Here is a 15,442-nt window from a genome sequence, read left to right on the forward strand (position 1 = left end):
ACAGACATCCCCCATATCATCACACTATGTTATTAGAACACAGACACCTCCCATATCATCACACTATGTTATTAGAACACAGACACCCCCCCATATCATCACACTATGTTATTAGAACAGACACCCCCCATATCATCACACTATGTTATTAGAACACAGACACCCCCCATATCATCACACTATGTTATTAGAACACAGACACCTCCCCATATTATCACACTATGTTATTAGAACACAGACACCCCCCATATCATCACACTATGTTATTAGAACAGAGACACCCCCCATATCATCACACTATGTTATTAGAACAGAGACACCCCCCATATCATCACACTATGTTATTAGAACACAGACACCCCCCCATATCATCACACTATGTTATTAGAACACAGACACCCCCATATCATCACACTATGTTATTAGAACACAGACACCCCCCATATCATCACACTATGTTATTAGAACAGACACCCCCCATATCATCACACTATGTTATTAGAACACAGACACCCCCCATATCATCACACTATGTTATTAGAACACAGACACCCCCCATATCATCACACTATGTTATTAGAACAGACACCCCCCATATCATCACACTATGTTATTAGAACACAGACACCCCCCCCATATCATCACACTATGTTATTAGAACACAGACACCCCCCATATCATCACACTATGTTATTAGAACACAGACACCCCCCATATCATCACACTATGTTATTAGAACACAGACACCCCCCATATCATCACACTATGTTATTAGAACAGACACCCCCATATCATCACACTATGTTATTAGAACACAGACACCTCCCATATCATCACACTATGTTATTAGAACACAGACACCCCCCATATCATCACACTATGTTATTAGAACACAGACACCCCCCATATCATCACACTATGTTATTAGAACACAGACACCCCCCATATCATCACACTGTTATTAGAACAGACACCCCCCCATATCATCACACTATGTTATTAGAACACAGACACCCCCCATATCATCACACTATGTTATTAGAACACAGACACCCCCCATATCATCACACTATGTTATTAGAACACAGACACCCCCCATATCATCACACTATGTTATTAGAACACAGACACCCCCCATATCATCACACTATGTTATTAGAACACAGACACCTCCCATATCATCACACTATGTTATTAGAACACAGACACCCCCCATATCATCACACTATGTTATTAGAACACAGACACCCCCCATATCATCACACTATGTTATTAGAACAGAGACACCCCCCATATCATCACACTATGTTATTAGAACACAGACACCCCCATATCATCACACTATGTTATTAGAACACAGACACCCCCCATATCATCACACTATGTTATTAGAACACAGACACCCCCCATATCATCACACTATGTTATTAGAACACAGACACCCCCCATATCATCACACTATGTTATTAGAACACAGACACCCCCCATATCATCACACTATGTTATTAGAACACAGACACCTCCCATATCATCACACTATGTTATTAGAACACAGACACCCCCCATATCATCACACTATGTTATTAGAACACAGACACCCCCCATATCATCACACTATGTTATTAGAACACAGACACCCCCATATCATCACACTATGTTATTAGAACAGACACCCCCCATATCATCACACTATATTATTAGAACACAGACACCCCCCATATCATCACACTATGTTATTAGAACAGACACCCCCCATATCATCACACTATGTTATTAGAACACAGACACCCCCCATATCATCACACTATGTTATTAGAACACAGACACCCCCCATATCATCACACTATGTTATTAGAACACAGACACCCCCCATATCATCACACTATGTTATTAGAACAGACACCCCCCCCATATCATCACACTATGTTATTAGAACACAGACACCCCCCATATCATCACACTATGTTATTAGAACACAAACACCTCCCATATCATCACACTATGTTATTAGAACAGAGACACCCCCATATCATCACACTATGTTATTAGAACAGAGACACCCCCCCATATCATCACACTATGTTATTAGAACAGAGACACCCCCCCATATCATCACACTATGTTATTAGAACACAGACACCTCCCATATCATCACACTATGTTATTAGAACACAAACACCTCCCATATCATCACACTATGTTATTAGAACAGAGACACCCCCATATCATCACACTATGTTATTAGAACACAGACACCCCCATATCATCACACTATGTTATTAGAACACAGACACCCCCCATATCATCACACTATGTTATTAGAACACAGACACCCCCCATATCATCACACTATGTTATTAGAACACAGACACCCCCATATCATCACACTATGTTATTAGAACAGAGACACCCCCATATCATCACACTATGTTATTAGAACACAGACACCCCCCATATCATCACACTATGTTATTAGAACACAGACACCTCCCATATCATCACACTATGTTATTAGAACACAGACACCCCCCATATCATCACACTATGTTATTAGAACACAGACACCCCCCATATTATCACACTATGTTATTAGAACACAGACACCCCCCATATCATCACACTATGTTATTAGAACACAGACACCTCCCATATCATCACACTATGTTATTAGAACACAGACACCCCCCATATCATCACACTATGTTATTAGAACACAGACATTCCCCCTCCTCCTCCCTCCCTGCCGACCTAAATGTGTTGGTTATGTATTATTAAGTGCAGTCATCTGTTGAGATGGTGGGGTTGGTCGGTGGTTGTTTGTCAGGGTCTAACACTAGCCACATGTCTAATGAAAGGTAAGTGTTCTACCCATCCAATTAGTCCACAGTTAGGGTCACCACTCTGTGCTTTCGCATCTGTGCTCCTCACTCAGCCCATGGCTGACTGCTGACTACCCAGCAGGGAGTGAAAGGGGAGGATGAGGGTGATTGGGGGACAGGGGGTGGGGACTGTCACATTAAATTAGTTGGCTGTCACATTATGTCTTGTGTTGCAATATCCTGATTTCCAGACCAATAAGGTGCATCCACCAATTTGTAAGTCGCTCTGGATAAGAGCGTCTGCTAAATGACGTAAATGTAAATGTAAATGTAACAAATTTTGTATTGGAGGGGTTTTCCACTTTTTTTGTGTGTGTGATGTGTGCGACATTTGTTTGAGGATCATAGTAATGACAGACACCCTGTACATAGAAAAGTGAATCCCTTGTTTATGGAATAGATATAAGATATACTGTATAAGATATACAGCTGCAAAACAGACAAACATTGAGCACATCTTAAGTATAAGATAAAGTGTTGACTTCTATAGTAAGAGCCCCTGTCTTTACCATGTGAGACAGGGACAGCTGGACAGGGGGACAGGGGGACAGGGGGACAGGGAGACAGGGGGACAGAGGGACAGAGGGACAGTGGGAGGCCTCACGCCCAGTGATTTATCAGTGATTCTCATGACTTGGGCAAGAGCAGAGCCAGTCAGTCTTTATATAACAAGCAGCTGGGGGAGGGGGCACTTTCCCATGTTGTCAGGGTCAAGGGTCAACTCTCTAAGTACTGTAGCAGTTGTTTTTCATCACAAGAATCTCGGCCTACTGTTGCAGATCTGAGAGGAGCATTAAAGGGAAGTACACACGTCTCTACTCTCACGACAAGCCCTCTCCTCCTCCGACTGCACTCCATAACTGGGGCTCTGCTCTCCTCCACTCCTTAACTGGGGCTCTGCTCTCCTCCACTCCATAACTGGGGCTCTGCTCTCCCCCACTCCATAACTGGGGCTCTGCTCTCCTCCACTCCATAACTGGGGCTCTGCTCTCCTCCACTCCATAACTGGGGCTCTGCTCTCCTCCACTCCATAACTGGGGCTCTGCTCTCCTCCACTCCATAACTGGGGCTCTGCTCTCCTCCACTCCATAACTGGGGCTCTGCTCTCCTCCACTGGGGCTCTGCTCTCCTCCACTCCATAACTGGGGCTCTGCTCTCCTCCACTCCATAACTGGGGCTCTGCTCTCCTCCACTCCATAACTGGGGCTCTGCTCTCCTCCACTCCATAACTGGGGCCTGCTCTCCTCCACTCCATAACTGGGGCCTGCTCTCCTCCACTCCATAACTGGGGCTCTGCTCTCCTCCACTCCATAACTGGGGCCCTGCTCTCCTCCACTCCATAACTGGGGCCCTGCTCTCCTCCACTCCATAACTGGGGCCCTGCTCTCCTCCACTCCATAACTGGGCCCTGCTCTCCTCCACTCCATAACTGGGGCCCTGCTCTCCGCCACTCCATAACTGGGGCCCTGCTCTCCTCCACTCCATAACTGGGGCCCTGCTCTCCTCCACTCCATAACTGGGGCCCTGCTCTCCTCCACTTCATGAATGGGGCTCTGCACTGCTCTGCTCTCTGTGTTTGCATCCAAAATGGAACCTTGTGAGTGCAGTGTCCCATGTGCAGCTTGCAGCACCTCCCAGCGTTATGGACACAGAACAAGCAGTGTCTCAGTGAGAGGAGCAGCCCCCCCCCCCCCCTACACACACACACACACACACACACACACACACACACACACACACACACACACACACACACACACACACACACACACACACACACACACACACACACACACACACACACACACACACACACACGAGCATCTTGTCCCCCTTCATGCAGCAGCCGCCCGTCTTGGAGGCTGTGAGGAGAGGGCAGGTCCCAAGGCCGTGTGAGCCTGACAACAGATGGCTGAGACTGGGGAGCACGGACCATAACACATGCCCCCTGCTGGAGCTCAGAGCTGGCAACAACATCTCAAGGACATTCTCCATGCCTGTGAGAGAAAGTGGGCTTGTTCGACTTTACAGCTGACATGATGCATTTAGGGTAACTGACTGTGATCTTCATATAATAATGAGTTATTTAGGATGCAAAGTGATCTGTAGATCAGGCCAAGGCCATGTGTATATTCCACAATTGGCAGCACTCCATGCCCAGATATGGGCAACATGGCTCTTCCTATAAATAGTTGTGGTTAAATCATACTGCAATCTTTGCTTTCATACCAACTCAAATCAATCACAACGTTGTCATTTATAAAGAGGGTGCTTGTTGCACCCTCGACAACTACTATGATTATTATTATTTGACCATGCTGGTCATTTATGAACATTTTAACATTTTAACATCTTGACCATGTTCTGTTATAATATCCACCCTGCACAGCCAGAAGAGGACTGGCCACCCCTCATAGCCTGGTTCCTCTCTAGGTTTCTTCCTAGGTTCTGGCCTTTCTAGGGAGTTTTTCCTAGGGAGTTTTTCCTAGCCACCGTGCTTCTTTCACATGCTTTGCTTGCTGTTTGGGGTTTTAGGCTGGGTTTCTGTACAGCACTTTGAGAATATCAGCTGATGTACGAAGGGCTATATAAAAATTTATTTGATTTGATTTGATTTGATAAAAAACATTTGTCGTTCTCAGAGTTATCTGTTTAGACAAGTGGCTTTCCCCGGACAAAGATTTTTTTCCATCACGTTGTGGGTTGAGAAGGTAACATTGTTGACACAGACCTGTCATAACTAAATAAAAGGCAGTAAGTACTAAAGCATCTAGAGTAATCCTGTAGGATTAGGTGGAAGGTCCTGGTCTACAGGTGAAGGATTATTCCTCTATACACAGAGCAGGGACAGGGGAAGGATTACTCCTCTATACACAGAGCAGGGACAGGGGAAGGATTACTCCTCTATACACAGAGCAGGGACAGGGGAAGGATTACTCCTCTATACACAGAGCAGGGACAGGGGAAGGATTACTCCTCTATACACAGAGCAGGGACAGGGGAAGGATTACTCCTCTATACACAGAGCAGGGACAGGGGAAGGATTACTCCTCTATACACAGAGCAGGGACAGGGGAAGGATTACTCCTCTATACACAGAGCAGGGACAGGGGAAGGATTACTCCTCTATACACAGAGCAGGGACAGGGGAAGGATTACTCCTCTATACACAGAGCAGGGACAGGGGAAGGATTACTCCTCTATACACAGAGCAGGGACAGGGGAAGGATTACTCCTCTATACACAGAGCAGGGACAGGGGAAGGATTACTCCTCTATACACAGAGCAGGGACAAGGGAAGGATTACTCCTCTATACACAGAGCAGGGACAGGGGAAGGATTACTCCTCTATACACAGAGCAGGGACAAGGGAAGGATTACTCCTCTATACACAGAGCAGGGACAAGGGAAGGATTACTCCTCTATACACAGAGCAGGGACAAGGGAAGGGCATAGGTGAAGAGGAGAATAACATTCACAGAAGTGAATGGGAAAAGGACAAACCCTCAGTCCACACAGATCAGGAAGTGGTTGCTGTGACAAGTTGCGGATCACGATGCCTTGCTCCCAGACAGACTAAACAACTTTTTTGCTCACTTTGAGGACAATACAGTGCCACTAACACGGCCTGCTACCAAAACCTGTGGGCTCTCCTTCACTGCAGCCAACGTGAGTAAAACATTTAAACGTGTTAACCCTCACAAGGCTGCAGGCCCAGACGGCATCCCCAGCCGCGTCCTCAGAGCATGCGCAGACCAGCTGGCTGGTGTGTTTACAGACATATTCAGTCAATCCTTATCCCAGTCTGCTGTCCCCACATGCTTCAAGAGGACCACCATTGTTGCTGTTCCCAAGAAAGCTAAGGTAACTGAGCTAAATGACTACCGCCCTGTAGCACTCACTTCCATCATCATGAAGTGCTTTGAGAGACTAGTCAAGGACCATATCACCTCCGCCCTACCTGACACCCTAGACCCAATTCAATTTGCTTATCGACCCAATAGGTCCACAGACGACGCAATCGCAATCACACTGCACACTGCCCTAACCCATCTGGACAAGAGGAATACCTATGTAAGAATGCTGTTCATCGATTACAGCTCAGCATTTAACACCATAGTGCCCTCCAAACTCGTCATTAAGCTCGAGACCCTGGGTCTCGACCCCGCCCTGTGCAACTGGGTCCTGGACTTCCTGACGGGCCGCCCCCAGGTGGTGAGGGTAGGTAACAACATCTCCACCCCGCTGATCCTCAACACTGGGGCCCCACAAGGGTGCGTTCTCAGCCCTCTCCTGTACTCCCTGTTCACCTGCGACTGCGTGGCCATGCACACCTCCAACTCAATCATCAAGTTTGCAGATAACACTACAGTGGTAGGCTTGACTGCCAACAACGACGAGACAGCCTACAGGGAGGAGGTGAGGGCACTCAAAGTGTGGTGTCAGGAAAAAAATCTCTCACTCAACGTAAACAAACAAAGGAGATGATCGTGGACTTCAGGAAACAGCAGAGGGAGCACCCCCCCTATCCACATTGACGGGACAGTAGTGGAGAGGGTAGAGAGTTTTAAGTTCCTCGGTGTACACATCACGGACAAACTGAAATGGTCCATCCACACAGACAGCGTGGTGAAGAAGGCGCAGCAGCGCCTCTTCAACCTCAGGAGGCTGAAGAAATTTGGCTTGTCACCAAAAATACTCACAAACTTTTACAGATGCACAATCGAGAGCATCCTGTCGGGCTGTATCACCGCCTGGTACGGCAGCTGCTCCGCCCATAACCGGAAGGCTCTCCAGAGGGTAGTGAGGTCTGCACAACGCATCACCAGGTGCAAACTACCTGCCCTCCAGGACACCTACACCATCCGATGTCACAGGAAGGCCAAAAAGATCATCAAGGACATCAACCACCCGAGCCACTGCCTGTTCACCCCGCTATCATCCAGAAGGCGAGGTCAGTACAGGTGCATCAAAGCTGGAACCGAGAGACTGAAAAACAGCTTCTATCTCAAGGCCATCGGACTGTTAAACAGCCATCACTAACATTGAGTGGCTGCTGCCAACATACTGACTCAACTCCACCCACTTTAATAATGGAAAAATTGATGTAATCAATTTATCACTAGCCACTTTATATCATATAATGTTTACTTACCCTACATTACTCATCTCATATGTATATACTGTACTCTAAACCATCTACTGCATCTTGCCATCCTGATGTAATGTATCACTAGCCACTTTAATAATGGAAAAATTGATGTAATCAATTTATCACTTGCCACTTTATATTATTTATATTAGATCATGTTTACATAACCTACATTATTCATCTCATATGTATATACTGTATGCTATACCATCTACTGCATCTTGCCATCATGATGTAATGTATCACTAGCCACTTTAAACAATGCCACTTTATATAATGTTCTCATACCCTACATTGCTCATCTCATATGTATATACTGTACTCTAAACCATCTACTGCATCTTGCCTATGCCGTTCGGCCATCACTCATTTATATATTTTTATGTACCGGTACATATTCGTATTCATTCCTTTACACTTGTGTGTATAAGGTAGTTGTTGTGGAATTGGTAGATTACTTGTTAGATATGACTGCATGGTCGGAACTAGAAGCACAAGCATTTCGCTACACTTGCATTAACACCTGCTAACCATGTGTATGTGACAAATACATTTGATTTGATTTTGATTTGAAGTGAAAGGCTGTATAAACTTGCCTTGAGTTCTCAGAAAGGAAAAATAGCTTCTCAACTGTCAAATCTTTGGGATGTCTTAGCTCTTTGAATATGCAAGGAACTGCACATCAACATCCAGATGTATAGTATGTTACACACACGCATGAACACCGAGCACGCACACACGCACATGCATAAATACACTGCATACACACAGACCACTGCAGCTATCTGACTCCAGGTTGCAACAGACACACTGATAGTGAACGTGACCCCACCATTACTCATGTGCTTAAAAAGTTAAAACCAGCAGCTTCAGATTTGAAATAACCCCACTTCGTCAAATGTTCTGTCCCAAATGGCACCCTATTCCCTATGGGTCCTGGTCAAAAGTAGTGCACTAAATAGTGACTAGTGTGCCAAACTTCCTCTCAACCTCCCTCTGCCCCCGAGGATCCTGTCTCCATTATTCATGAGCCCTCAGGTTGGGCCCTGGGAACAAGCCTGGCGAGGCCCTGAGTCAATAAGAGGCACTGGCCTCCACAATGGCATCAGCCTCCAACTGCACAACTACACTGTTGACAGACACCGTCACAAAGGAGCAGACAGGGCCTCCCCCTACGTTCTCACACAAAGAAGAATGAGTCAGTGTGCTGCGGCTCCTAGCTGCTGTTTGTACAGTATATAAAGCCACTGTTGGCCCCATCAATAGGGGACTGGAGTGTTGATGAAACGCTGGGAGAAAGGCCTCCTCTGTGACTGCCAGGGAGAGTTCATGTTCATTACAGGGTATCTGGGGGTTCTACGGCCTGCTAGATGGCACCTGACTCCACCCTGGGTGAGAAAACAATAACTTATCCTCTTATTACGGTGGTAAACAGCATGCTATACAATACTGGGATGTTAGACTTTAGAATGCTGGGATGTTACACTTTAGAATGCTCGGATGTGTAACGGCTGTTGAATGGAGTAGACCAAGGCGCAGTGTGGTTAGTGCTCATCTTTGAAACTTAATGTAAAAAGAGAACACTTTACAAAATAAACAAAAGACAACAGCCAAACAGTTCTGTCAGGTAACAAATTACTAAACAGAAAATAACTACCCACAAACCCCAAAGGAAAACAGGCTGTCTAAGTATGACTCCCAATCAGCGACAACGATGTACAGCTGTCCCTGATTGAGAGCCATACCAGGCCAAAAACAAAAAAATACAAAGCATATAAAAAAGGACATAGAATGCCCACCCAATTCACACCCTGACCAAACCTAAATAGAGACATAAAAAAGGCTCTCAGGTCAGGGTGTGACAGTACCCCCCCCCCCAAAGGTGCGGACTCCGGACGCAAAACCTGAACCTATAGGGGAGGGTCTGGGTGGGCATTCCTCCGCGGTGGCGGCTCTGGAATGGGACGCAGACCCCGCTCCACCACTGGCTCGCCCCACTTTGGTGGCACCTCTAGAGCGGGGTCCCTCGCCACGGGCGACTCTGGCTGCGCCGGAGGACAGGCGGGCGACTCTGGCTGCGCCGGAGGACAGGCGGGCGACTCTGGCTGCGCCGGAGGACAGGCGGGCGACTCTGGCTGCGCCGGATTCCCCAGGCTGGGGAGACCCACTGGAGGCCTGGTCCGTGGAGGAGGCATAGGGCTCACCAGGCTGGGAAGACATGCAGGAGGCATGGCTCTGGGAGCAGGCACAGGACTCACCAGGCTGGGGAGACTTGCAGGAGGCCTGGCTCTGGGCGCAGGCACAGGACTCACCAGGCTGGGGAGACATGCAGGAGGCCTGGCTCTGGGCGCAGGCACAGGACTCACCAGGCTGGGGAGACATGCAGGAGGCCTGGCTCTGGGCGCCGGCACAGGATTCACCAGGCTGGGGAGACATGCAGGAGGCCTGGCTCTGGGAGCAGGCACAAGACGTGCAGGGCTGGGGAGGTGCACAGGAGGCCTGGTGCGTGGGGCTGGCACAGTCTTCACCAGACGGCTAGCACGCACCTCAGGACGAGTATGGAGAGCTGACTCAGGTGACATCAATTCGAGGACACGCTCCATAGGGCAAATGTCGTGCCTCATGCACCAACACAGCAACTCTCTCATATCTCTCTCCTCCAATCACCCCATCAACTCCTTCACTGTCTCTGCTTCGCGCCCTTCGCTCACCTCCAACTTCACCCGACTGGCTCTGGTTCCATCCTCGGCACCGCCGACCTTTCCGTGTGCCCCCCCCAAAAAAATCTTGGGGCTGCCTCTCCTCCTCTTGCCGAGCCAGCCGATCGTCCCAGAAACGCCGTTCTGCCTTCGCTGCCTCTATCTCCTCCGGCGGGCGGCAGTATTGTCCAGCGTGACAGGATGTTAGACTTTAGAATACAACGATGTTAGACTTTAGAATACTGGGATGTTAGACTTTAGAATACTACGATGTTAGACTTTAGAATACTACGATGTTAGACTTTAGAATACTGGGATGTTAGACTTTAGAATACTGGGATGTTAGACTTTAGAATACTGGGATGTTAGACTTTAGAATACTAATAGTTTAGACTTTAGAATACTGGGATGTTAGACTTTAGAATACTGGGATGTTAGACTTTAGAATACTGGGATGTTAGACTTCAGAATACTGGGATGTTGGACTTGGAATTACAAGTGCTGCACCAGATCAAGATACTCACAAGACTTAAGACTTCAATAAAGGCACTATAGGAATCTGAAAAGCCCCTTTTATTCAATGCAATACGGTATTGTCAATACAATTAAATTCAGTATAAGCTAGTCAAAAAGTTTTACTGCCCCCTGCTGGAAACAACTGCACTCTGTGTTTGCCGTTTAGGAATGGGTTCATCTTGGAAAACCCAGAACAAAAATTGCGTCAGATACTCGATTTATGTAACATAGTCTGTCCACAAGAGATCAGGAATGGGTAAATGGGACTTTGGGATGATTAGATTTAGCAACCGTTGTAGAACTGGAAACCTTGACGGAGCAAACAGCAAATGTTCCTAGAACCTGACTTGTTGTGTCATAAAAGGCACAGGAGAGTAAACATTATAACTGTCTGTCTGTCTGTCCGTCCGCCTGTCTGCCTGTCCGTCTGTCCGTCCGTCCGCCTGTCCATCTGTCCGTCCGCCTGTCCATCTGTTCACCAATCCGCCCGTCTGTCTGTCCACCCATAGTTAGGGAGACAGTGTTGTATGTGTCAGCTAACCCAGTTATTGTCTCTCTCCCTTTCCATCTAGCAGACTCTGGTGAAGTGGGTGTCCATTGTTGAGAGTTCAGGCCGTCCTTCCTAGTAGCTAATAATGAATACATTATTACACAGTGCCTGGATAAAGGACGTAGACTTCTTTGGCATCAGTATTCCGGATCAGAGGATTCTGATGCTCCTGGATCGACTCTAACATTACTCTGCATGACAATAGCACATGGACCTCAGTGATCCCCATCCCTGTTACTGAGGTTCTCCTGACAACGTGCTCAGACTGCCTCCTGACCCTGGAGAGATGGGATGAGGATGGGGAGACCTACACCTCTCTAACACTCTACAGTAGGAGAAGGGAGCTCACTGCTACTGAACTGGACTTCTATAAGAAACAGTTGGATTGTCTCAGTCTGCCACCAGCGACGTTCGTGGATCCACAGAAAGATCTCTGTCCCGAGCCAACTTCCTGTTTCTCGTAACAGAAGTAGTGTTTACCACTATGGTTTCATACCCTCTTTTTATAAAAAAAGATATCTTCCCCTTTTTCGTAGTATCCATTTGGTATTTACAGTCTTGTCCCATCACTGCAACTCCCGTACGGACTCGGGAGAGGCGAAGGTCGAGAGGCGTGTCCTCCAAAACACAACCCAGCCAAGCTGCTTCTTGACACAATGCACGCTTAACCTGGAAGCCAGGAGCACCAATGTGTCAGAGGAAACACCATACACATAGTGTCAGCGTGCACTGCGTGGATGCACTGCACGATGGGACCCTGCCGGCCCCTAACCTGGACAATGCCAACTGTTCGCCACCGGCTGCGACAGAGCCTGGACTCGAACCAGGATCTCTAATGACGCAGCTAGCACTGCAGTTCAGTGCTTTAGATCACTGCGCCACTCGGGAGGCACCTGGTTTCATACCTCTGGTCAACAAAACCCACTGGGTGTTGGTCTACAGACTGACCTCATAATCTAGCCACATACCCAGCAAATACACGTAACAGTCCCAATTATTGTCTGTTTTACAGTCAGTATATTATGTTGACCCCTGAGTTCAGGTTGTTTTTACGGTCTACATCTTATGTTGACCCCTGAGTTCAGGTTGTTTTTACAGTCTACATCTTATGTTGACCCCTGAGTTCAGGTTGTTTTTACAGTCAGTATGTTATGTTGACCCCTGAGTTCAGGTTGTTTTTACAGTCAGTATGTTATGTTTGACCCCTGAGTTCAGGTTGTTTTTACAGTCAGTATGTTATGTTGACCCCTGAGTTCAGGTTGTTTTTACAGTCAGTATGTTATGTTTGACCCCTGAGTTCAGGTTGTTTTTACAGTCAGTATGTTACGTTGCCCCCTGAGTTCAGGTTGTTTTTACAGTCAGTATGTTACGTTGCCCCCTGAGATCAGGTTGTTTTTACAGTCAGTATGTTACGTTGCCCCCTGAGATCAGGTTGTTTTTACAGTCAGTATGTTATGTTGAACCCTGAGATCAGGTTGTTTTTACAGTCAGTATGTTACGTTGCCCCCTGAGATCAGGTTGTTTTTACAGTCAGTATGTTATGTTGAACCCTGAGTTCAGGTTTTGTTAAAGAATGGGTTCATTCGGGGCTGTGGTGGAGCAGGTTGAGAGCTTCAAGTTCCTTGGTGTCCACATCACTAACAAACTATCATGGTCCAAACCCACCAAGACAGTCGTGAAGAGGGCACAACAAAGTCTATTCCCCCTCAGGAGACTGAAAAGATTTGGCATGAGTCCTCAGATCCTCAAAAAAATGTATAGCTGCACCATCGAGAGCATCCTGACTGGTTGCATCACTACCTGGTACGGCAACTGCTCGGCCTCCGACCCGAAGGCTCTACAGATGGTAGTGCGTACGGCCCAGTACATCACTGGGGCCAATCTTCCTGCCATCCAGGACCTCTATACCAGGCAGTGTCAGAGGAATGCCCTAAAAATTGTCAAAGACTCCAGACACCCTAATCATAGACTGTTCTCTCTGCTCCCGCACGGCAAGCAGTACCGGAGCGTCAAGTCTAGGTCCAAGAGGCTTCTAAACAGCTTCTACCCCCAAGCCATAAGACTCCTGGACAGCTAATCCAGGGCTGCCCAACCCTTTTCCTGGAGATCTACTGTCCTGTAGGTTTTCAATCAAACCCTAATTTAGCATATCTGATTTAGCTAGTTAAGGTCTTGTTGAGCAGCTAATTAGTAGAATCAGGTGTGTTCAATTACGGTTGGACTGAAAGCCCACAGGACGGTAGATCTCTAGGAAGAGGGTTGGGCAGCCCTGAGCTAATTAAATGGCTACCCAAACTATTTGCATTGCCCCCCCTTCTTTAACTCTCTGTTTATTATCTATGCATAGTCAATTTAATTGACTCTGTACCGGTATCCCCTGTACATAGCCTCCACATTGACTCTGTACCTGTACCCCCTGTATATAGCCTCCACATTGACTCTGTACCGGTACCCCCTGTATATAGCCTCCACATTGACTCTGTACTGGTACCCCCTGTATATAGCCTCCACATTGACTCTGTACCGGTACCCCCTGTATATAGCCTCCACATTGACTCTGTACCGGTACCCCCTGTATATAGCCTCCACATTGACTCTGTACCGGTACCCCCTGTATATAGCCTCCACATTGACACTGTACCGGTACCCCCTGTATATAGCCTCCACATTGACTCTGTACCGGTACCCCCTGTATATAGCCTCCACATTGACACTGTACCGGTACCCCCTGTATATAGCCTCCACATTGACACTGTACCAGTACCCCCTGTATATAGCCTCCACATTGACACTGTACCGGTACCCCCTGTATATAGCCTCCACATTGAGTCTTTTCCGGTACCCCCTGTATATAGCCTCCACATTGACACTGTACCGGTACCCCCTGTATATAGCCTCCACATTGACTCTGTACCGGTACCCCCTGTATATAGCCTCCACATTGACACTGTACCGGTACCCCCTGTATATAGCCTCCACATTGACTCTGTACCGGTACCCCCTGTATATAGCCTCCACATTGACACTGTACTGGTACCCCCTGTATATAGCCTCCACATTGACTCTGCACCGGTACCCCCTGTATATAGCCTCCACATTGACACTGTACCGGTACCCCCTGTATATAGCCTCCACATTGACTCTGTACCGGTACACCCTGTATATAGCCTCCACATTGACACTGTACTGGTACCCCCTGTATATAGCCTCCACATTGACTCTGCACCGGTACCCCCTGTATATAGCCTCCACATTGACACTGTACCGGTACCCCCTGTATATAGCCTCCACATTGACTCTGTACCGGTACACCCTGTATATAGCCTCCACATTGACTCTGCACCGGTACCCCCTGTATATAGCCTCCACATTGACACTGTACCGGTACCCCCTGTATATAGCCTCCACATTGACTCTGTACCGGTACCCCCCTGTATATAGCCTCCACATTGACTCTGTACCGGTACCCCCTGTATATAGCCTCCACATTGACTCTGCTACCGGTACACACCCTGTATATAGCCTCCACATTGACTCTGTCACCGGTACCGCCCCTGTATATAGCCTCCACATTGACACTGTACCGGTACCCCCTGTATATAGCCTCCACATTGACTCTGTACCGGTACCCCCTGTATATAGCCTC

The sequence above is a fragment of the Salmo salar genome, chromosome 02 (assembly GCF_965601325.2).
Source record: "Salmo salar chromosome 02, fSalSal1, whole genome shotgun sequence".
Taxonomy (NCBI): domain Eukaryota; kingdom Metazoa; phylum Chordata; class Actinopteri; order Salmoniformes; family Salmonidae; genus Salmo; species Salmo salar.